The following is a 25,940-nucleotide window of genomic DNA, read 5'->3' as shown; positions in this document are numbered from 1 at the left end:
GGCTATTTCAAAGATTTCTCTGAGTGTAGACACGGCCATACTGTTCCTGGGGAAGACTGAAAACACTAATCCAGGGCAGGAAATATACAGTGAAAATAATTTCAAGGAAAAAGAAATATTTTAGAATCCTGTGAAAAAATTCACATTTTCCAATCAATTTTAGAAAACACTATTGGCCAAACATAGAAACATGTGCCATAAAGCAAATGAGTACAAACCCCATAAGTTACTTAGAGGTTTACTACAAGTTACAGTACTTATCTCTGCATTTTACTGAGTGAAGGCTTTATACAACATTTCCGCATTCACAAAACAAATGGGGACAACAACAAAAACCATCATAAAAGGGGTGGCAAATAAAATGGGCTAAGCATCAGGGCAGAAAAAACTATGACAGGATGATCATCAAAAGAGACAAAGTAAAGGAGGACAAAAAACACCTGCATGGATATCTTTACTAGCACACACTTTTTGAACAGTGTGGGCCCATTCCAATTTGGTCAGATGGACACCCACATTTTCTTTGAAGGAAAGGATCCACCTGCCCCAGCAGCTTGCAGCAGAAGGCACTATTTATTTGTAATAGGTATTCCATCAGAAAAGCTTTGAAATGTATTAAAATATCTGTAAATGCGGTTATGGATGACACCTGCAGAAAAGAAATTATATAATGTGTCTGAATTTACAGAATGAGTTACATTAGTTTGCTCATGGTGGCTGCACACTCACAGATTTAGCACCTAGTCTGACTCCTATTGATTTTAATTAAAGTTAGGTATTGACTTCACTGGGAGCAGGATTGAACCCTTATTTTCAAGGGTGCATTTCTGACGTCTCAAGCACTGATTTCAATGGAACATACAGGGCCACAATCAGCATGAGGCTGTGTCAATTCTGCATGCAAACCCTGAAGAAATTGCACTGGTGTATGACATAATTATGACTCAAAGCAGCTGCATCACACAACTATGCAAATATCATGGAGAGAATCTATATTGCAACTGTATTAAACACCAGTTAGCTTTAGGATTGTAGCTACTTTATAATAATATATGTATAAGACCAATTGAATCTCAGCAGTACAGTGAAATTGAATTATTTTGATTTAATAAAAAAATTATTACACATAATTTTTGCATATAAATTAAATCATGTTCACATTAGGTTTTTGACTCTTTTTTGCCCTAATAATTGCATCACAGTTCAATACCAAATGAGTTTTCACAACGGATATGTCATTCCACAAGCTCAGTAATTAGTAGATAAAATAGTGGTTGTAATGCAACAAGCATAGTTCTTGAACAATCAATTATCTATTTTACACACAAAATATAGCCTATTAAATCTACTTTACATTTTTATTTGATACACTTCATTTAAAGTTTTATAGGATTTGCTAGTTAAACAGATGCTGTTTAAATAAATTCTAAACAGAATGTAAAGATCTGAACTCAGAACACATAAAATTTGCATAGGGTACATACTGTAGATAATTTATTGCATAGCAAGCTATTTCCCAAGCATGTTATATGACATTTTTAAAAAATCTGCTTTTGTGTTTTCCTTTTCCTTTTCCCCATAATTGTTTATACCACTTATGGGCTACGTCTACACGTGAAGCCTACTTTGAAGTAGCCTATTTCGATGTGGAGACATCAAAATAGGCTATTTCGATGAATAACGTCTACACATCCTCCAGGGCTGGCAACGTCGATGTTCAACTTCGACGTTGCGCAGCACCACATTGAAATAGGCGCTGCAAGGGAAAGTCTACACGCCAAAGTAGCACACATCGAAATAAGGGTGCCAGGCACAGCTGCAGACAGGGTCACAGGGCGGACTCAACAGCAAGCCGCTCCCTTAAAGGGCCCCTCCCAGACACAGTTGCACTAAACAACACAAGATCCACAGAGCCGACAACTGGTTGCAGACCCTGTGCATGCAGCATGGATCCCCAGCTGCGGCAGCAGCAGCCAGAAGCCCTGGGCTAAGGGCTGCTGCACACAGTGACCACAGAGCCCCGCCGGGGCTGGAGAGAGCATCTCTCAACCCTTCAGCTGATGGCCACGATGGTGGACCCCGCTATTTCGATGTTGCGGGACGCGGATTGTCTACACGTGCCCTACTTCAACGTTCAACTTCGAAGTAGGGCGCTATTCCCATCACCTCATGGGGTTAGCGGCTTTGACGTCTCGCCGCCTAACGTCGATGTTAACGTCGAAATAGCGCCCAACACGTGTAGCCATGACGGGCACTGTTTCGAAGTTAGTGCCGCTACTTCGAAGTAGCATGCACGTCTAGACACGGCTATGGACACTGCAGAAGAGATAAAGGATGTTTGTTTGGAATTGGAGAGTTAGTCTTTTAATTATTATGAATCCCTAAATTCCCATTAGGAGTTATAAGGTTTATCAGTTTGCATTAGGGCAAGAATTGTCTTTATTTATCAAATCTACTGTATGCAGGGAAAACTCACCAGAAATAATGCTTTACTTTTCCTGTCAAATAGATGTTTTAAAATTTGCCATTATGGGGCTGTCAGCTGAAATGAAATCTCAGGCTGTGTGGTCCATTTGTTGCTTACTGATAGAGACCTTTCTGTTTGTATACACGGTTTGCTGGGCATGTATGAATTATAAGAATGGAGAATTTTCAGCGCACACAGTATCATTGGAAAATTTAGGTGCCAAATTCTAAAAAGCCCATGTGTGAACTAAGATTTTTCAGGTGCTAAATTACCATAAATTTGAAGACCCTGATCCAAAGAACAGAGGTGCTAATAGCGCTCAAGAAAGAGTTGTAAGGAATGTTATAATATAAGAAAAACAAAGTCATTTCCCTTATCTTACTCTTGGAAATGGCTGATTCACTTTAACTGATTTTTTTCAAAAATATTCAATGTAATATGAGAATGAGCATGGAAAATTTTAGCTCAATTTTCTTTTTAAGTCTGGCAAAGTTATAAGCAGCTATCTTCATTGGGGGAATGTACATGTGTGCAGTTTATGAGTTCTGTTTGTAATTATAAACTCTGTATATACAGTGCAAATGTTATGGACAAAGTAGGAAAATGGTCTGAAATAAATAAGATGGAAATCAGTATTGACAAATGCAAACTACTCCATTTAGGAAGGAAAAATCAGTTGCATGCGCATAAAAAGGGGAATGACTACCCAGGAAGGAGTATTGCAAAAAAGGATCTGGGGGTTCTTGTGGATCGCAGGATAAATATGAGTCAACACTATTGCAAAAAAAGAAAACAACATCCTGAAATATGTTAGCAGGAGGGTAGTAAGCAAGTCACAAAGAGTAATTCTTCCACCATATTCTGTGCTGATGAGACCTCAACTGGCACATTATGTCCAGTTTGGATAACACAATTCAGAAAAGATGTGGGGAAATTGGAGAAGGTCCAGAGAAGATGCACAAAAATGATTAAAGTTCTAGAAAACATGACCTATCAGAGAAGACTGAGGAAAAAACAGGTTTGTTTAGTTTATAGGAAAGAAGACTGTGGGGAACAATGTAACAGTTTTCAAATACATTTTTTTTTTACGAGGAGAGCGGTAAATTGTTCTCATTAACCTCCACAGAAGAGACACAAAGCAATGGTCTTAAATTGCACCAAGCATAGCTTAGTTTGGACATTACGGAAAACTTCCTAAATGCCAGATTAATTAAAGACTGGGATAAATTGTTTAGGGACATTGTGGAATCCCCATTATTAGAGATATTTAAGAGCACGTTATATAAACTCCAGTTAAGGATGGTCTAGGTAATATTTAGCCCTGCCAAAAGTTCAGGGGACTGGACTAGATGACCTTTCAAGATCACTTCTGACCGTATAATTCTATACTTTTGTTTATGAGCCTACTGTTTACCTTCCTTGTGTCTGTTGACCTTCATCTCCAACTCGACTTCCAGAAGGCTCAAAAAAGAGTATTCTTAGATATTGAGGATTGGATAGTCAAATGACAAAGAGATGTCTGCTGCCCATGACAGACCAGGAACAATCTCAGTTCTTTTGCTCCACCCTGAGAAGAATTCAAACACCAAAAATGATACTAGAAACCACAGATGAAGGGAAGGGAAAAGAGAAGACCCATGCTCTTGCTCCCTCACCACTCAGCACCAGCCATCAGAACTGATCAAGAGTGAAGGGGGAATACTCTTCATCAGCTGCATTTACACTAGCAAGTTCTTTTGAAAGACTTTTCAAAAGAAGGGGGCTCTTTCAAAAGATCCCACAGAGCATCTACATGCAAAATGTGCTCTTTCTAAAGTAAACAGAAAGAATGCAGAGCTGCTTTTGAAAGCACTCTTCCACTCCCATTTCAGGAAGAGCATATCCTTTTGAAAGCTTCTTTCAAAACAAAACGTGTAGATGCGCTGCAGGGCTCTTCTTTGAAAAGAGCAGTCCTCATGGCACTTGATTCTTCAGTCCCTGGCCTGTTCTTTGGAAAGAGCAAGGGCTATGTGGATGCTCTCTTTTGAAAGAGCAGATCACTCTTTTGAACCGCTATTTTGTTTATGGACTCACTCTTTTGAAAGAGGTTCTTTCAGAAGAGATCTTCCAGAAGGGCTTCTTTCAAAAGATCTCTGTAGCATAGATGTAGCCATCTTTGTAAAACAGAACAACAGACATGATTCTTTGCACTGCTCCTGCATTCTTAAAAACATTGAGTTAGATGCTCAGATGGCAGCCAGTGTGATTATTCCATTAACTTCACCTACACTGGGTATAAAACTACTATCAGAGCAGTGCATACCTGCTTCCAATCTCCTACGCATGCTTTCGCTTAGCATTAACTTGTTATATAAATGGTGTATGATTCACACTTGTATGTCCTTTAGGACAGGTCTATGTTTGTTGAACTAGAATAAGATGGCTTTGATGTGTTGTGCACTGTTAAAGCAATGTAGAATATGTATAAAAATAATAAACCAAATGACAATGCTGGATAGCACATAAATGGTTTTTGTCTTTCTATGATGCTTGATTAAAAGAAAGAGGGCAGAGGCCTGGAAATGTGCTGCTTGAAGTAGATTTTAACACGATTTGTTGAACTTGTGCTGGCCTTGGAAAGGAAATCCTCATCAGAATCTAAACAAGCCCCATTAGCTGTGAGATTGTAATGGAATTGGAGTTGAGCAGGTTAGTTTTGGGTTGATTTAAATAGTGCTGATCTCATATAGGCAAAACTCTGCAGTTTAAATCATTCTGTCCTTCCTGTAGAAAACCATTTTTAATGTATATATTAACTTTAAATTGGACATGTGTGGTGAATTTGCTACTGTAGAGATGTTTAACCTTTTGATATCCCTCCACTCTGGGCAGGTGCATGATCCAGATATTGCCTCTCCCTTCTCCCTAACCATAATGTGATCTTTGGAAAAGATGCAGAAGGATGCTAGTCTGAGACCCTAGCCAGAAGAACAGTAGCAAAAGAAGCACTCAAAGTAGGGATTTCTGCACTGAACGGAGAGGGTGAGAAAAGGGGCATGGCCTAGATGGAGCTAATTCTCCCTCAGGGACCTCCTTGGACCCACAATTATGTACATGAGACCCTGCCTGCCTTTACAGTTGAAAATCTAATTTGAGACAAGATACAACAAGAGAGTATACAAAGGGGCAGAGTAGAGGAAGAAATGTGGGATCACATAGACTAGAATTGTATCTACCTAGGTTGGGAAGTTTCATTGTTTTCAAAATATAGTTAAATGGGATATATTAATGGTAGTTGTGATTTCTACAAGATATCAGACTAGTCATTTCATTTCTCATGTACTAGGTAATGCTTTTCAAGAGTAATCTAATCCCAGAGCAATCGTCTTCTATTATGTCTTCTATTATGACAGTTGGTTGCATTAAAATTCCCTTGCTCTCATTAGAATGTTCCCGGATAACAGCAGTAAGGCAAGGTATATTGGAAAGTAGGTTGTGAAAGAGTTAACGGCAGTATAAAGCATGCTAATTACAGCACAGCTAATCTTTGTGAATTTGAATGCCTACTGCAAGAGCACCGAAACAAAGAAGGTGCAATAAAAGGTGTTCAAAAGCGGCTGGTGTCACAAAACAACAAAACTAATTTTATCACTGAGTTCTGCTCCACCAAAGACAGTTTTGGTGACTAGAAGGAAAAGTTTGAACATTCCCATAAATTCGTTGCATCCCAATGTCTATCATTTTGCTTACAAATCTAAAGGACTTCACCAGCAATAACAGCTCAGACCACTATCCTAGAAGTACACCTAATAACTTTAATGAACTTCTGCAAAATGTGAAAAAATGCCCTTTTGTGACTAATTTAGCCATAAGATATAAACTTGCTCAACACTCTCCAATGAACTGCCTGGTCCAGTAACCATCATCTTCAAAACTCTCCTTATAATGAGAAAAATTGAATTAGACTTTAGTGCCTGGAGCCATTATAAGAGTTAAATCATTTTTCTCTATTTTGAAGCCAAGCATCTATATTTCTGTTACATAAATGGCACCAGAATTCAGTGATGAGATAGGTAAGAAACCAGAGAATATTGTAAAGTAATAACTACAATTCTTTCTAAAGGTCATCGACAAATGAGAAATTATTCTGTTCTGTTAATGTTACTTCTACTAGACTCTATCTCTTCTCAAAATGTAACCTGGAAAGCTACTCATTTTCCCATTTTAAAAAAGCCAGACAGATCCTTAGATTAGTATTTGGCAAAACAGAGTGAAGAATGCCTTGCTTTGTAGCTATTCAAAAGGAAAGAGGAAGTTGCTGAGCAAATGACATTTCTCTCCTCAGCTGTTTCTACACATGCCACTTTTGGCATGCTTATAAACAGCCCAAATATGCTAATAAGGTATGGATGTAAATTCCCACAGCCTCATTATCATAAGGTCACATGATTTGGAGTCCAGAAGATGGTCTGGTGTGTAGAAGCATGGCCCCTCGGGGGGAGGGGTCTTCTGGAAGGAAGTCCTCCTTCTGGAGGCCCCTTCTTCCTGAAAATCACTCTCTCCAAAAAAAGCATGTGTAGAAACAGCCCTCCTAAATCTGGAATTGGAGCTCAATGTGAGTTTCTTTTATATGCTTCTGGAGGGAAATGCAGAAAAAGCTGTTGCGAAAGTTAACCAGATAGGTATTTCTATTTCTAGTTGTATGAGAATAGACTCAACAGACTAAGTCATTTCATGGTTCCTAAGATTCCTCAATAGTGTACTCTTTTTCTAACCTCTAGACAATACTTCAATTGCTGAAGCAATGAGATACAGAAAGGTTGTTCTAGAGCCTCCAAATGCTTGGAGTTGTATAGGAAAAGACTCCGATATGCACTGTGATAACATTGTTTAGGAGAGCAGAGATATGGTCAGGTTTATACAAGTATAATGCTAAAGCTGTATGAGATAAGGTCCATGAAAGAGATAGGATGAATTAGAGCAAGAATAAACATTTAGGCCACCATCAGCACCTCTGAAAATCAAGCCACCAGTTGAGGTATTTTTATATTGATTTAGGTTCCTAATCTTTGATATACGTATTAGAAAAAATTCAACTTGGGATCTATAGTGGTTCTTAGTAAATATATCTAGCTCTCATGGCTGCTGATTAAGAATGTAATGTGTGTAAATAATTGAGGTCCAACCCTCTGTTGTTTAGAAAATCTCAAAATAGTAATTGAGGTCCAGAGTGTGACAATAGTACAGGGCAGGTAACAATTCAGGAAATCTATCTGTACAATTTATGAATTCTAGTTGCTACTGTATCATGAAGTGGTGCTTATGAAAATGTCTTTATCTTGGAATGCCTGACAATTCTATAACCACATCTCTCCCAGTCTAGGTACAATGGAGAGTAATTAATCTGAACAATTTTACTCTAACTAGTCAACAGACGAGGCAAAGAGATTGTCTGGAGCTGGGAAGAGCCACTTTCTCAAGCATATCAACAGGGGAGCTTAGATTCGGAGAATGGAAATTAAGCAGGAAGAATAAATCAGTTTGTGGTGGTATTAGTGGAAAATATGAACTGAAGGGCTACATCTACACTACAGTGATCTGTCAGCAGAAGTTACTGTCAGAAGACACCTTCCGACAAAGCTTCTATCAACAGATCTTAGCCACACATGAAAGTGGATCTCTCTATCGATCAGCTCTGTCAACAGAGAGCAGCCAGGTGGTCCAGCTGCTTTTTTTGACGGAACAGACAACCGGAAGCACAGCAGACAGACAGGGCTTCCAGGTCACTGGGCAGCCCTGTTGACAGAGGGCGTCCTGGAACATCCAGACAGGTTTTTTTCTCAACAGATTATGTTGAGAAACAGAAGAAGTCCTGTGGCACCTTATAGACTAACAGATATTTTTGGAGCATAAGCTTTCATGGGCAAAGACCCGCTTCATCACAAGCATCTGACGAAGCGGATCTTTGCCCATGAAAGCTTATGCTCTAAAATGTATGTTAGTCTATAAGGTGCCATGGGACTTCTTGTTGTTCTTGAAGATACAGACTAACACGGCTACCTCTCTGATATATGTTGAGAAAGAAGTTCTGCCTCATGGAGGAGAGGCAGATGGATGTCAACAAAAGTGCTGAGTTCTGTCAACCTACTGTTGACAGAACGCATCTTTAGTATGGATGGTCCATGAGTTTTGCTGCCAAAACTGAGGTTTTGTTGACAAAACTCTCTAGCATAGACATAGCTAAGCAGCCAAAGTGATGAAATTAGTGTAAAGTTTTGTACAGATGTATGCATGTCTCATGCTCTTGAAGAGCAGTGGTGTTTTAGAATACTGTGAAAAGTCTGTTTCTGTGTGTGTTTTATATGTTACATCTACCACATGCACCTTATATTCATGGACGTTAAGGTCAGAAAAGACCGTCATAACCATCTAATCTGATCTCCTGCACATCTCAGACCACAGAACCTCAACCATCCGCTCTTGTAATAGACGCACAATCTCTGGCCAAATTACAGATGTCTCCAGTTATGAATTCAGGGAAATGATCATTTACTCAAGTTCAGATCAGCAAATGACCTGCGCCCCATACTTCAGAGGAAAGTGAAAACTGAAAAACAAAAAACAAAAAAAAACCCAGATTCTCTGCCAGACTGACCTGGAGGAAAAATTCTTCCTGATTCCCAATATAGCCAACAGCTAGTCCCTGAGGTTAGTCAGCCAGATACCCAGGAAAGATACCAGGGAAAGAATTTGATGAAATTGACTCAGCACCCTCTCCAACTAGTGGTCCACCTTCAGCCACTGGAGATATTTGCTACTGAAAGTCACAGCTAGACAGATGCTGTTGTAACCAATCTCAGCACTCCATTCAAAGACTTATGAAACTTAGTCTTGAAACCAGTTAGTTTCCAAACCCTTAAAGAGTTAAATGTGGACGCAGAACACTCCCAAGTTCTGGGACAGGGTGTATTCAAACTTCGGTTGGATCTGAGGGGTCAGCAATGATAACATGGGCCAGTAGGGAGTACAAGATATGTTACTCAGCCCAATAATTTGGCATAACAACAAAGGGGAATAAGTTTGGATACTTATTCTCCCTGATGCCCTTGTAAGGGTTAACCATGATCTGGCTACCTTAGACTTACAGAGCTCTGTTCAACTGTATGTTTCCAGGTAGGCCATAAAATTGGTAGGCAATGTTACAATCATATGAGCAAATAGAAAGTTGTAGGTAAGAAAAAAGCCCAAGGTCACACAGTCAACTCACACACAGAAAGGTCCTCTAGTTAGGACCTCCCCTTGCCCCAAATTCCTGCATGACCATGAGAAATCATTTGGTCTTTCTGTGCCTCAGTTCCCCATCTGTGAAATACAGAGTAGTACTTCTCCACTTCAAAGAGGGCTGTGAAAGTAAAAGAAGGCTTTTTTTTTTCCTGGTGGAATGCACTGGATTGAAATTCCAGCACTTTTTTTCCATTAGAATGCCAGAAAAATTTTAACTGCCAGTTTTGCAACAGAGCAGGACTGGGGTAGGAGCCCCCATCACCCCTCAGCAGCACGGGGACTGGGACAGAAGCCCCCACTGGTCCCACAGCAGTGTGGGGAATTTGGCATTAAAATTAAGCTCCCTAACCCCTATGAGGAATCATCAGACTTGAGTTCCAGCAACCTTTTTTCTAGGAAAAAAGAAGCACTGGGTAAAAGCATTAAAGATTAAGGTGCTCTGACACTTCTGGTGAGGGGGACACGTATGTACTATATACAGGAGTCAGAATAGACTGTCCCCTCTCCCATCAATTGGGTAATGCTGCTTCCCTATGAACAAAATTCACTTTTTGCTACTAAGTACCATTCAGCAAAGAATAAATTCTAATGATTTGATAGGGTGATGTTCAAAACAAAACACAGAAAATAGTCTACTGTCAAGTATTCACAATCATTCCTGTGTCTGCCTCCTTGTACTTTGCAAGTGAAAACTTGCATATAGCACTTTAGCAATCATCCATGGGCCTTTGTGCATCCCTGTATTTTATTTTTGGCCCATACTGTGTCTTTTATGCCCATGCTCTCTTTTATTCCTAAGTAAAAAGATGCAGTTTCAGTCAATTAGGGTGAAATTCATGCTTGCATGAAGGATCAGCATAAGGCCTAAGTCCCACTTCAGTGGTCAAAATAGGACTTAAGAGGTGTGAAAATTTATTATTGGTTTCTCTACATGGGGATGAATTTCACCTGAAGAGGGTTTTCCATTTCCTGACATTAAAGGTCCAGCCTTGTTGCACTATTTTCACTTCTTTGCTAAACAGAATGGTGAGCTGAACCAGAAAATATAAAGCCACCAATAATGACATGGCTTAATTACAGCCCTCAAGGATAAAGCACACAACTAATTCTGTGAGAGATGAACTAGCGATCTAGAGTATATTTTGTATTGTGCAGCCCACAGGCACTACCACCTGAATGACAATATATCTGCCATTTATTCAAGCAAGAATATAACCTGCAAAGTTATAGAACAGGAGGAATTCAAGTTGGCCCATTTGCTCTTGCAGCAGGATTTCCAGCCGCAAAAATCCACATTACATTAAAAGCATGGACAATCTTAGTTACCCCTTTCCATTGCTCTCAGAGTCCTTCAGCTTTCCAACCTGCCTCTTCTCTGTTCCATTTCCTCTTCCAAAAGGGTACACCTGTTTTCTGCAGAGAGTGGGGGGTCTTTAGGTACCCAACACCCCTTTAAATTCTCTGCAACATCAGAGTGTGGAGCTACAAAGACACGTATTGCAATTGCCAGATCTATGTCCAGTAGGAATGGGAAGTGCTTCCTGGCCACACTGAGGCTATGTCTACACAGTGGAAGCTATGTCTGGCTAGTTTCCTTTAGTCCAAGAAGTTGCATTTATGGTCAGGTTGCCACTCCCTCCAGCATTACAGATTATTGTGAAGTCATATGCAGCAATGCCTTGTATTTTTTGTGCAATTATTCAGTTACTTACAGAGCACACCCAGGAATACCCAGAATAAAGGAAGAAGCAGAGGTGCGACTTCCTAAAGACAGCAACGAAGGGTCCTGTGGCACCTTATAAACTAAAAGAAAAGTTTTGAGCATGAGCTTTTGTGAGCACAGACTCACTTCTTCAGATGCTGGTCTTGGAAATCTGCAGGGCCAGGTATAAATAAGCCAGAGCAAGGGTGGGGATAACAAGGTTAGCTCAGTCAGCAAGGGTGAGGCTTACTACCAGCAGTTGATCTGGAGGTGTGAACACCAAGGGAAGGGAAGCTGCTTCTGTATTTAGCCAGCCATTTGCAGTCTTTGTTTAAGCCAGAGCTGAGGGCGTCGAATTTGCAGATGAATTGTAGCTCAGAAATTTCTCTTTGGGGTCTGGTCCTGAAATTTCTTTGCTGTAGGATAGCTACTTTTAAGTCTGCTACTGTGTGGCCTGGGAGATTGAAGTGCTCTCCTGAGGGTTTTTGTATATTGCCATTTCTGATATCTGATTTGTGTGCGTTTATTCTTTTATATAGAGACTGTCCAGTTTGTCCGATGTATATAGCAGAGGGGCATTGCTGGCACATGATGGCATAAATTATATTGGTAGATGTGCAGCTGAATGAACCCACGATGGTGTGGCTGAACTGGTTAGGTCCTGTAATGGTGTTGCTGGTGTAGATATGTGGGCAGAGCTGGCAACGAGGTTTGTTGCATGGATGGGTCCCTGAGTTAAAGTTACTGTGGTCCGATGTATAGTTGCTGTTTAGGATTTGCTTCAGGTTGGCAGGTTGTCTGTGGGCAAGGACTGGTCTGCCTTCCAAGGCCTGTGAAAGTGGGGGATCATTGTCCAGGATGGGTTGTAAATCCCTGATAATGCGCTGTAGAGGTTTTAGCTGAGGACTGTAGGTGATGGATAGTAGTGTTCTGTTGGTTTCTCTCTTGGGCTTGTCCTGTAGTAAGAGGCTTCATGGCACACGTCCGGCTCTGTTGATCTGTTTTTTCACTTCCTCAGGTGAGTATTGCAGTTTCAAGAATGTTTGGTAGAGATCCTGTAGGTGTTTGTATCTGTCGGAGGGGCTGGAGCAAATGCGGTTATATCAGTGCTTGGCTGTAGACAATGGATCGTGTGGTGTGTCTGGGATGGAAGCTGGAGGCATGAAGGTAGGCGTAGCGGTCGGTAGGTTTACGGTACAGGGTGGTATTGATGTGGCCATCGTGTATTAGTACCGTGGTGTCCAGGAAGTGGATCTCCTGCGTGGACTGTTCCAGGCTGAGGTTGATGTTGGGGTGAAAGTTGTTGAAGTCCTGGTGGAATTCCTCCAGAGTCTCCTTCCCATGGGTCCAGATGATGATGTCATCAATGTAGCATAAGTAGAGATGGGGTGTTAGTGGATGAGAGCTAAGGAAGCGCTGTTCCAGGTCAGCCATGAAAATATTGGCATATTGAGGGGCCATGCGCTGATTTGAAGGTATATATCGTCACCAAATCTGAAATAGTTGTGTGTGAGGATAAAGTTACAGAGCTCAGCCATCAGATGTGCTGTAGCATCATCAGGGATACTGTTCCGGACAGCATTTATTCCATCTTTGTGTGGGATTTTCAGCAGGTTTGTGCTTGATTCAAACTATATTTTTCAGAGTATTCCAGAGAGTGCACACTGGTGTAATCTGCAATGTACAATTTTATTGGAGCAGCACATGTTCTCCACCATTGAAGGCCAGCCTAGCCCATGACCAAACCAATAACTCCTTCCTTGAGGGGAGTTAGTGTGACTATAAGCACTTAGGCCAGGGATGGGCAAAAATTTTTGGTGGGGAACTACTCCAAGAGTTTGGTGAGTGGTTAAGGACTTCACTTTTCTATGGAGTGGGTGGGGAAGAAGGGAGCTCAAGGTAGGGGACTGAAGTGCAGGAGAGTGTGAGATCTGAGAGATCGTTTGCATGAAGGAGCTAGTTGTGACCTTGAGCAGGAGAATGGGATGCAGGGTCAGGGACAGGGTATGAGTGCAGGAGAGGAGGAGAGCCTGCGGGAAGGGTATAGGATGAGGTGCAGGGTCTGGGAAGGAGTTGAGACCTGTGGCAGGGAGGGTGCTAAGGGTTTGGGTGGTGACCTGGAGCAGGAGGGGGTGGTGACCTATGGCAGGCACTTTGGGTGTAGGAGGGGATGGGGTGCCAGATGCAGGCTCTGGCCAGGAGGTGCCAGCCCAGCAGGACCCTGAGGCAGACTTCCTGACTTCTGCAGCCCCACTTAGCTCAAAGCAGCTGGCTGCTCTATGCGCCTCTCTATGCTGTATGTTTTCAGAGGTGGGGAGGACGTTTTGCACATTGCCCCATCCTCAGCACAATCTATCAGCTCCCATTGGCCAGTTTCCAGCTATAGTGTGCTAGTGTAGACACAGCCTAGATGTTCATGTGTTGGAATTAGGGCACTGCCAAACAGCCTAGCTTGAAGTAGTAACAGCTTTCCAGAAAGCCTTTGACACGGTCCCACATCAAAGGCTTTTATGTAAATTAGGCGGTCATGGGATAAGAGGAAAGATCCTTTCATGGATCGGGAATTGATTAAAAGACAGAAAACAAAGGGTTGGAATAATTGGTAAATTTTCACAATGGAGGGGGGTAACTAGTGGTGTTCCCCAGGGGTCAGTCCTGGGACCGATCCTGTTCAGCTTGTTCATCAATGATCTAGAAAATGAGGTAAGCAGTGAGGTGGCAAAGTTTGCAGATGACACCAAGTTGTTCAGGACAGTCAAAACCAGAAGGGATTGTGAAGAACTACAAAAAGATCTCAGCAAACTGAGTGATTGGGCAGCAAAATGGCAAATGAAATTTAATGTGGGTAAGTGTAAAGTAATGCACATTGGAAAAAATAACCCAAATTACACGTACAACATGATGGGGTCAAATTTAGCTACGACAGATCAGGAAAGGGATCTTGGAGTTATAGTGGATAGTTCTCTGAAGACATCCACGCAGTGTGCAGCGGCAGTTAGTAAAGCAAATAGGATGTTAGGAATTATTAAAAAGGGATAGATAATAAGACAAAAGATATCATACTTCCCCTATATAAAACTATGGTATGCCCACATCTTGAGTACTGCGTGCAGATGTGGTCTCCTCACCTCAAAAAAGATATATTGGCATTAGAAAAGGTTCAGAAAAGGGCGACTAAGATGATTAGGGGTTTGGAACGGGTCCCATATGGGGAGAGGCTAGAGAGACTGGGACTTTTCAGTCTAGAAAAGAGGCGATTGAGGGACGATATGATAGAGGTATATAAAATCATGAATGGTGTGGAGAAAGTGAATATAGAAAAATTATTTACCTTTTCCCATAATACAAGAACTAGGGGACACCAAATGAAATTGATGGGTAGTAGGTTCAAAACTAATAAAAGGAAATTTTTCTTCACATAGCGCACAGTCAACCTGTGGAACTCCTTGCCAGAAGAGTCTGTGAAGGCCAGGACTCTATTAGGATTTAAAAAAGAGCTCAATAAATTTTTGCAGGTTAGGTCCATAAATGGCCATTAGCCAGGGGTAAAGCATGGTGCCCTAGCCTTTAGTACAAGGGCAGGAGATGGATGGCAGGAGATAAATCACTTGGTTATTGTCTTCTGTTCTGCTTCTCTGGGGCACCTGGCATTGGCCACTGTCGGCAGACGGGATGCTGGGCTGGATGGACCTTTGGTCTGACCCAGTATGGCCATTCTTATGTTCTTATGTTCTTAGCCAAATCCATGCTTTCTGCCTTCAATTATATCAATTATAAAAATTGTTCCAACAACAAGGCAAGTGTCCTAATTTCATAGGGACAAGCTCACTATTTGTGGCTTTGTCTCATATAAGCACCTGATCCAATCCCGTCCCGCCATCCCAATTTTTCATACTTGCTATCTGGTTACCCTAACTAAGCTATGTGAGAAGTCCTTAGAGAACATTCATAGAATCATAGAATACTAGGACTGGAAGGGAACTTGAGAGGTCATCAAGTCCAGCCCCCTGCCCTCATGGCAGGACCAAATACTGTCTAGACCATCTGTGATTGACATTTATCTAACCTGTTCTGAAATATCTCCAGACATGGAGATTGCACAACCTCCCTAGGCAATTTATTCCAGTGTTTTACCACCCTAACAGTTAGGAACTTTTTCCCCAATGTCCAACCTAAACCTACCTTGCTGCAGTTTAACCCTATTGCTTCTTGTTCTATCCTCAGAAGCCACGAAGAACAAGTTTTCTCCCTCCTCCATATGACACCCTTTTAGACACCTGAAAACCGCTATCATGTCCCCCTTCAGTCTTCTTTTTTCCAAACTATACTTGCCCAATTCTTTCAGTCTTTCTTCATAGGTCATGTTCTCTAGACCTTTGATCATTCTTGTTGCTCTTTTCTGGACTCTCTCCAATTTCTCCACATCTTTCTTGAAATGTGGTGCCCAGAACTGGACACAATACTCCAACTGAGGCCTAACCAGCGCAGAGTAGAGAGGAAGAATGACTTCTCCTGTCTTGCTCACAACACACCTGTTAATGCATCCCAGAATCATGTTTGCTGTGTTTGCAACAGCATCACACTGTTGACTCATATTTAGCTAGTGGTCCACTATAACCCCTAGATCCCATTCTGCCACACTCCTTCCTAGACAGTCGCTTCCCATTCTGTATGTGTGAAACTGATTGTTCCATCCTAATGGAGCACTTTGCATTTGTCTTTATTAAATTTCATCTTGTTTACCTCAGACCACTTCTCCAATTGGTCCAGATCATATTGAATTTTGACTCTATCCTCCAAAGCAGTTGCAACACCTCCCAGCTGGGTAACATCTGCAGACTTAATAAGCATACTTTCTATGCCAATATCTAAATTGTTGATGAAGATATTGAACAAAACCGGTCCCAATACAGACCCCTGTGGAACCCCATTTGTTATACCTTGCCAGTAGGATTGAGAACCATTAAAAACTATTCTTTGAGTTTGGTTATCCAGCCAATTTTGTACCCACCTTATAGTAGTCCCATCTAAGTTGTATTTTCCTAGTTTATTGATAAGAATATCATGTGAGACCGTATCAAATGCCTTACTAATGTCTAGGTATACCACATCCACCTCTTCTCCCTTATCCACAAGGCTCATTATGCTATCAAAGAACGCTATCAGATTGGTTTGATGTGATTTGTTCTTTACAAATCCATGCATGCTGTTCTCTATCACCTTACCACCTTCCAAGCATTTGCAGACGATTTCCTTAATTGCTGGCTCCATTATCTTTCCTGCCACAGAAGTTAAACTGACTGGTCTGTAGTTTCCTGTGTTGTTCTTATTCCCCTTTTTATAGATGGGCACTATATTTGCCTTTTTCCTCTGGAATCTCTCCTGTCTCCCATGATTTTCCAAAGATGATAGCTAAAGGCTCAGATACCTCCTCTATCAGCTCCCTGAGTATTCCAGGATGCATTTCATCAGGCCCTGGTGACTTGCAGACATCTAACTTTTCTAAGTGATTTTTTGCTGGTGGTAATCTTTTACAGCAGCATTTCTCAAACTGTGGGTCAGAACCCCAAAGTGGGCCATCACCATGTCTGGCATTAGCCAGGGTGCCAGTACTGAAGCCTGAGCCCCACTGCCTAGCATAGACGCTGAAGTCCAAGGGCTTCAGCCCTGGACACTGGGGCTCAGCATACAGACCCCTCACTGGGAGCTGAAGTCCTTGGAATCTAACCCTGTTCCCTCAGGCTGTGCTCCCTGCCCCCATATCACCCAGGGCAACAGGGCTCCTGCTCCCTGTCCTGGGGTCAAGTGATAACTGCTGTTGTCAGAAGGAGCTTGTGGTGCAATGAAGTTTGAGAACCCCTGTTCTACAGTAACTGCACCAAGGAAATTCCCCAATTAGAGTCAAGGTTAGATTACAGTCTGGATCCCCTTTGCATTGCTCCAATTCTTTTGCTTGCCAGAGCAGAAGTGAAAATCCTTCCCAAGGATGAGAGCTGTGAATAGTTCCTGGGGAAGTTTCAAGGAAGTGAGGACAGCTCCCTATCAGGCCTGCCAGTAGCAAGGGGATGAGGAGAGGACAAAGGAGGCAACTGCCCCAGGGCCTGTTGATACAAAAGGGAAAGGGAGAAGAAGCTCCAGGCCCTGTAAATCACTGTTGGAGTGCCACACAGCTAGCTATAGTCAGTGCTTAGGCTGCAGTGGAGCACTGTGGTCCAGGCACAGCTTAGGGCTGGCTAAGAACAGCCCCAACCCATTTACCAAGGAGCCCGCTCCTTCCACAGCCACAGAACATCCCCTGCCACCTCGACCAGGGGCCCAGTGAAGCTATTGGCCCCCTTACTCCTTAACATTCTCTTCCCTCAACTGCATATCCACATAGGGATATATTCAATCATGTTCAAAGTTTCGTAGTATTGCTTAAATATCATAGGCTAAGAACCTGCCCATTATTTGCATCAGTAAACTTCAAATAAGGATAATTCTCTCTGCCAATCCTTTTCATCAGTTTGTAAAATCCTTGCCTGGTATTTCTGAATTGAAAATAAGCATTATTCAGTTACTGCTTGCAGCGCTTAATATGCAGGAGGTTTTTTCTCTCCAAAACATTTTACAGAACAAAATGTGTCAATTTGTCAAAATTTGTACCTTGAGGCAGATGTTCAGGTCTGGAAAATAATTTTTCCAGTTGTATTTAAAGAAAGTGATGTGATTATGGCAAAAGGCATTTTGGTCAGAATTGAACAAGATATGATTAAATTATATGCTTGTCAAACCCCTTTAAGGTTAACCGTTTTTTTCTATATCATGTCTCTAAGAAGTGGTGTATATATTATAACACACATGCACATATGCACACGTCTAACTCTAAGAAGCATCCTGCACATATCAAGCTTTGCCGTATGGAGATTTGTATTACTTTGATCTTACTCTTTCTGATTTTCTAACAACATTGGCAGGCCAAAAAGGACAATCGCATTAGGCATTACTTGTTCCATGAGATTAATCCTACTGCATAGCATGACCCATATATGTTTTGTAAACAAGACACTGTACTTCTTATCATGGAGAACACGTCAAATAGTTTAACTGTAACTGTAACTGTAACTGAAAACATTTTCTGTAACCACCAAAATCATCTGACTGCTGTATTCAGGGAGTGAAGGGAAGGTGGAAACCACCACAACAAAGATAATAGATGTTATGCCTGGCCCCTTGTGTTATAGTCCAAGGGTTCCATTTCAGAAGGAGGTGGTGACAGCAGCTGTGTGTACCAGGTCACCACAAGCTCTTCCCATTCCCCTGATTATCAGGGATCAAGAGGAAAATGCACATCTAATGTACGTGCCTCTCATCCTTGGCTGGTGAGGGGTGGAGAGAGGAGTGATCTGCAATCTGTGTACTTTCCCCTCTGTCCCTGATAGTCAGGGAACAGGAAGAACAAGCAGAAATCCTGTATGCACAGCTGCAACATCCCCTGCCCCCCACCTTCCTGAAATGGCATGCTTGTTATGGTCTACACCTTTGATAAGTAACAGAGAGGGAGCTTAGCTAGTCTAGATACTATCAAAACAAAAAGCAGTCAAGTAGCACTTTAAAGACTAGCAAAAGAGGATGTGTGTTACTGAAAAAAAATTTCGCACCACAGAGGGAAACAGCTGAGCTGTCTTTTATATTCAAATTCGGCACATTAACACATGGTTTGAACCAGGATGGGAATTTTCTGAGTCATTATAGGGGCTCATTTGCATACTTGGCTTAATCTAATTCTTGACCTTCCGCCTCTGCCCACCCCTCCACTCTTTGATTTGCTCACCTTGATCATTTTTTTCTGATTTGTCCACCTTGATTACTGTTTTTGCTTCTCTGTGCCTTAAATACTGAGTCTGTTCTGGTATGGCTATGGTCTGAAGAAGTGGGTCTGTCCCACGAAAGCTCACCCAATAAATTATTTTGCTAGTCTTTAAAGTGCTACTTGACTGCTTTTTACCTTTGATAAGTGGCTGTATAATGTTACCATATGTGCAAGTGAGCAGATACTTTTGCTTTGCTAGCATTTTGCACCCAGTTTGCACTGGTACAAATAACATAAGGCCCTTCATTTCTGGTTTCTGACATTTTTTTACTGAATATTTCCTTGATTTACATAAGCCATTACTCAGTTTTTACTAATTTTTAAAGCTGGAACTCCACGGACATGTCCCACTTCTTAGGAAGGAAAGATGGCTGCCCAAGTTACTAAGCTGCTCTCTCCCTATCTACAGCAGGGCTGGAAGCAGAAGAAGTGGAGGACATAAGGGCACTAGGTCTTCATGCTGCCTCTCCCACCATTTCTCCTGCCACAGTACCTGAATTACTTGAGCACTGGTGCACTTGCTGTTATCAATCCTGTACCAACCACATACACATTACCAGCTTTACAGACAACACAAATAATTATCAGCATTCAAAGCAATGTTAGTGTAGTTCGTGAACTACTTTTCAGACTAAAGTGGTGCCAAGTATCAGAGGGGTGGCTGAGTTAGTCTGTATCTTCAAAAGCAACAAGAAATCCTGTGGCACCTGAAAGACGATCAGATATTTTGCCCACGGAAGCTTATGCTCCAAAATACGTTAGTCTATAAGGTGCCATGGGTCTTCTGGTTCCTTTTGATACTAAAATGTGTTGAACATATAAAACTGTATCCAAATATGTTGCAGAACATAAGGGATTTATAAAAAGCTGAAAGAAAAACAAACAGCAGAAGAGAGTGATATTTACCCTGATATTTATCCAGAAAACTGCAACATGCAAAAAATATTTTGCACCAATTTTCACTTTTTTATTAATAAATGCAGATAAAGTTTTGGGATATTTAAAAAAAAAACCTGCCAAAAGAAAGGATCTTTAAATGACTATAAGATGTAAGAGAGGAAAAAAAATCAGAACCGCTGTGACTATGGTTATAGTACAGCGCTCTGTCAATAGAAGTCACCATTGGAAGAGATTTCCCGACAAAACTTCTGTTGACAGAGTGCAGCCTTACACAAAAGCCAATCAGGAGAGCGTTCCGCTCTGTCCACAAAGCAGCTGGGCAGACAAAAAAGGCACCCAGAAGCACAACAGCCAGGGCTGCCCATTGTTGTGGATGCTCTGTCTGACAAGCCCCACACAGTTTTTTAGTTGACAGAATCTTTCAGAAAAAGGTGCTCTTCCTCATCTGGGAGAGGAAGAGGGCCATCAGAAAAAGTGCTGCATTATTCTCATTTAATATCTAAAGAACACATTTTGTCTATAGACACTCTACAGAATTTTTTGAAAGAGCCCCCACTTTTTCAAAGAAAACTCTCTAGTTTGGACATAGCCTGTGATAAAAGGAAGGTATATACTGAATTTGGTGGTTCTAGCTCTTACTGTTTAGGAGGAGTTCTTGATCACACTGACAAACAAACTTTCTAAAATATATAACAGATATTGGCTGTGTCTACACGTGCCCCAAACTTCGAAATGGCCATGCAAATGGCCATTTCGAAGTTTACTAATAAAGCGTTGAAATGCATATTCAGCGCTTCATTAGCATGCGGGCGGCAGCCGCGCTTCGAAATTGACGCTCCTTGCCTCTGCGCGGCGCGGCGCGTCCAGACAGGACTCCTTTTCGAAAGGATGCTGCCTACTTCGAAGTCCCCTTATTCCCATGAGCTCATGGGAATAAGGGGACTTCGAAGTAGGTGGGGTCCTTTCGAAAAGGAGTCCCGTCTGGACGCGCCGCGCGGCGGCAAGGAGCGTCAATTTCGAAGCGCGGCTGCCGCCCGCATGCTAATGAAGCGCTGAATATGCATTTCAACGCTTTATTAGTAAACTTCGAAATGGCCATTTGCATGGCCATTTCGAAGTTTGGGGCACGTGTAGACGTAGCCTTCAACATTAGAACAAGAAATAAGGATTGTAAATGTGTTAGAGAAGCTACATAGCTCACAGTGGGAAAGAGTAAACTGCAAACTGCAGCCAATGCCATTATATCTAGTCACCACTCCTATTTCAAAAGCATTTCAATAAGTGCCTTCACACAAATGAATTCTAATAGAAAAGCTGTTAGTAGTTCCATGTGCATATACTGACTTACTATTAGGAAGGATTCTCCTATTACCAGGGTTGGTATAATACATATTGAACATCCTGGTGAATGCCTTTGAAATTCAATATTAATTATTGTACTATTAAGCCAGTACTTTGCATCTCAGCTGTAGCAATAAATACATCTTTTATTTTTATTTTCAAAAGGCAATTCATTTGGCATTATTTAGACACTCCACATTGGAACTCACAGAAAGGTTTGAAAAATAACTATCCCAAGAGTCAAGTGAGTGCCTCCACAGATGGTGCAGCTAGATACAATAAGCCATTTTAAACATGCTAGCATGCATGTTAAATTACTCATAAAGGCTTTTGTCATCCAAATGCATGAACATTTTATATATTAGAAATAAAAACCCAGAAGAAAAAGAAAACCCAAAAAACTAGGCCCCCGCTGGGCAGTCCAATAAACAGGGGTAAGAAGCAAAATGGACAGTCATGTGGAGCAATGAGATGACAAACTCTGAGGAGACAGCTGAGCAGTCAGTGGTAAAAAAGGACAGATTATATCAGACAAATGCATTATTCAGCAACTTTTCAAATTCTTAGCTCTGACCATCTGGAGAGTAGGATGCACAGGTGAAAGAACAGCAGCTATATTACCACCAAAGGACTCTTTTAAATGAAAAATACAGAACTCATTCTCACAAAGTTTTATAGAGATTCAGTCATGGGAAAAAAAACTAGCCAAAATAAAATAACAGCAGCAACAACAACAAAACAAAACCTCTTTCTGGTAAAAATAAAGGCTTTGCTGCTCAAGTGCGATAAGGCCTGTACCTACACCCATTCATGTCAACAACTACTTCCATTGAATTCAGCGGGGACCACATTTCACTCAAAATGTTTCTTCTCCTTTTCCTTCACTGTCAGGCTCTCAACAATGTGAAGAAAAATCCTCAGCCTCCACTGATCTAGAGGTAAGAAGCATTAGGTGAAGTGGACAGGGGGCTGCAGCCAGGGGAGTTTAAGAGGCAGTTTAATAGAGGGAGGCCTACAGTGGTCAGGAAGACCTGCAACACCTATTCCAGCACTGCCTCTGTCTCCTCCGCATGTGCCTGTAGCCAGACAGACTGCCTGACCATGGATGCCTCTACCCAGATCCTGGTGTGGTTTTGCAAGGACTGTGGCTTTCAGTTCCCACTTACTGATATCCAGGCTGGGGAGAGCATCCAATGTGATAGGTGCCTGCTGGTGGAATCTCTCAGGCAGCAGGTGAAAGAGCTACAGGAGGAGGTGGCTAGGTTGAGGAGCATCCGAAGCCATGAACAATTCCTGGACACTCTTCATGTGGTGACAGCTGAGGTAGCTGTCCCAGTACACAGGACAGCTGATAAACCAGTGGTGGAAGAGGAGATGGCTCAGGGTGGACACTGGCAGCTGGTTACTTCTGGCAGCAGGCAGTGCTCCACCCCTGCTCCCAACTCCCACCATGATACTAGGAAACCGTTATGCTTTACTTGATCCAGGAGACAAGGAATCACCCTCTACAGCAGAGGAGAAGCCTGTACCCCCAAGGCTGGGATGTCAGCTGCCACCACTGTGAGGAGAAAACGTAGAGTGGTGGTGGTCGGCAATCCTCTTCTGAGGAGGACAGAGGCACCATCTGTCGCCCTGACATTTCATATTGGGAGGTATGCTGCCTGCCAGGGGCCCATATCCAAGACATTAAGGAAGTGTTGTCGAGGATTATCCGGCCCTCTGACTACTACCCCAAGTTACTCATCCATGCGGGCACTAACGATACTGTGAGGTGTGACACTGAGCAAATCAAGAGTGACTACAGGGCTCTGGGAGTACGGGTGAAGGAATTTGGGGCACAAGTGGTATTCTCTTCAATCCTTCCTGTCAAAGCTAGGGACCCAGGCAGAGACAGGTACATCCTGGAGGTGAATGCCTGGCTGCGTAAATGGTGTCACCAGGAAGGCTTTGACTTCCTTGACCACGGGATGCTATTCCAGAAAGGACTGCTAGACAGATGTGGCATTCACCTTTCAAGGAGAGGGAAGACCCTATCTGGACACAGACTGGCTAACCTAGTGAGGAGGGCTTTAAACTAGGTTTGATAGGGACAGGGGAGCAAAGCCCATGGGTAAGTACAGAATATGGAGATCTGGGAGATGGGTTAGAAATGGGAGGGAGCATGGGCTATAATGGCAGAGAAAAAGGAGGGTCAGGGCAAAACTGGGAGGCAAGATCAAATCAATATCAAATGCAAGAAGTATAGGTAATAAGCAGGAAGAACTGGAAGTACTACTAAATAAATACAACTAAGACACTGTTGGCATCACAGAAACTTGGTGGGATAATACATATAATTAGAATGTAGGTATGGAAGGGCGCAGCTTCCTCAGGAAGGATAAACAGGGGGAAAAGGGAGGAGTTGTTGCCTTATATATTAAAAAGGTATACACTTGGACTGAGGTGGAGATGGTCATAGGAAACAGATGTGTTGAGAGCCTCTGGACTAAGCTAAAGGTAAAAAAGGTAAAGGTAAAGGTAAAGGTAAAAAGCAAGGGTGATGTCCTTCTAGGAGTCTTCTATAGGCCACCTACCCAGGTGGAAGAGGTGGATGAGCCTTTTTTTAAACAACTAACAAAATCATCCAAGGCCCAGGATTTGGTGGTGGGGGGGGACTTCATCTATCCAGATATATGTTGGGAAACTAACACAGCAACACACAAACTCTCCAATAAGTTCTTGGACTGCTTTGGAGGCAACTTTTTATTTCAGAAGGTTGAAAAACCTACTGGGGGGAAGCTGTCCTAGATTTGATTATAACAAATAGGGAGGAACTGATTGAGAATCTGAATATGGAAGGCAGCTTGGGTGAAAGCGATCATAAAATCACAGAGTTCACAATTTTAAGGAAGGGTAGAAGGGAGAACAGCCAAATAGAGTCAATGGATTTCAGAAGGCGGATTTTGGTGAACTCAGAGAGCTGGTAGGTAGGGTACGGTGGGAAGCAAGACTGAGGGGAAAAACAACAGAGGAGAGTTGGCAGCTTTTCAAAGGGACATTATTAAGGTCCCAAAAGCAAGCAATCCCGCTGCATAGGAAAGATAGAAAATATGGCAAAAGTCTACCTTGGCTTAACCAGGAGATTTTGCATGATATCAGGATAAAAAAGGAATCCTATAAAAAATGGAAACTAGGACAAATTACAAAGGATGAATATAAGCAAACAACACAGGAATGCAGGGGCAAGATTAGAAAGGCAAAGGCACAAAATGAGCTCAAATTAGCTACTGGCATAAAGGGAAACAAGAAGACTTTTTATAAATACATTAAAAGCAAGAGGAAGACCAAGAATAGGGTAGGCCCATTGCTCAGTGAGGACGGAGAAGCAATAACGAGAAACTTGGAAATGGCAGAGATGCTCGATGACTTCTTTGTTTCGGCCTCACTGAGAAGTCTGAAGAAGGAATGCATAACACAGTGAATGCTAGTGGGAAAGGGGTAGGTTTAGAAGATAAAATAAAAAAAGGACAAGTAAAAATCACTTATAAAAGTAACAGAGAGAAAGCTGCACTAGTCTATATACTATCAAAAGAAAAAAGTAGTCAAGTAGCACTTTAAAGACTAACAAAATAATTTATTCGGTGAGCTTTCGTGGGACAGACTCACTTCTTCTACCAGAACAGACTCAATATTTAAGGCACAGAGAACCAAAAACAGTAATCAAGGTGGACAAATCAGAAAAAAAAATGATCAAGGTGAGCAAATCAGAGGTAGGGGGCAGGAGGGCAGAGTCAAGAATTAGATTAAGCCAAGTATGCAAATGAGCCCCTATAGTGACCCAGAAAATTCCCATCCTGGTTCAAACAGCGTGTTAATGTGTCGAATTTGAATATAAAAGAGAGTCTAGTAGCCTCTCTTTCAAGAGTGTTGTGAAAATTCCGCTTCAGTAACACACAAACTCTTAAGGGCCTTCTGGAGTGTGCCATCCTGAGTAAGGATAGGTTGTACGTCTTTAATAATGCATTGCAGTGGTTTGAGTTGGGGGCGGTAGGTGATGACCAGTGGTGTTCTGTTCTTGGCATTATTGGGCCTATCTTGGAGTAGCTGGTCTCTGGGTATTCATCTGGCCCTGTCGATTTGCTTTTTTATTTCTCCTGCTGGGTAATTCAGGTTTATGAATATTTGGTAAAGATGTTGTAGTTTTTGGTCTCTGTCAGTAGAATCAGAGCAAATGAGATTGTATCTAAGAGCTTGACTGTAAACAATGGATCTAGTTATGCGTGCAGGATGGAAGCTAGAAGTGTGTAGGTAAGTATAGTGATCAGTGGGTTTCTGGTACAGTGTGGTACTGATCAGGCCATCCTTGATTTGTACTGTAGTGTCCAGGAAATGTATCTCTCTCATGGAGTAATTGAGGCATAAGTTGATGGTGGGGT

Source organism: Carettochelys insculpta, chromosome 6 (genome assembly GCF_033958435.1).
Source record: "Carettochelys insculpta isolate YL-2023 chromosome 6, ASM3395843v1, whole genome shotgun sequence".
NCBI classification, from domain to species: Eukaryota; Metazoa; Chordata; order Testudines; family Carettochelyidae; genus Carettochelys; species Carettochelys insculpta.
Note: the sequence above shows the minus strand (reverse complement) of the source record.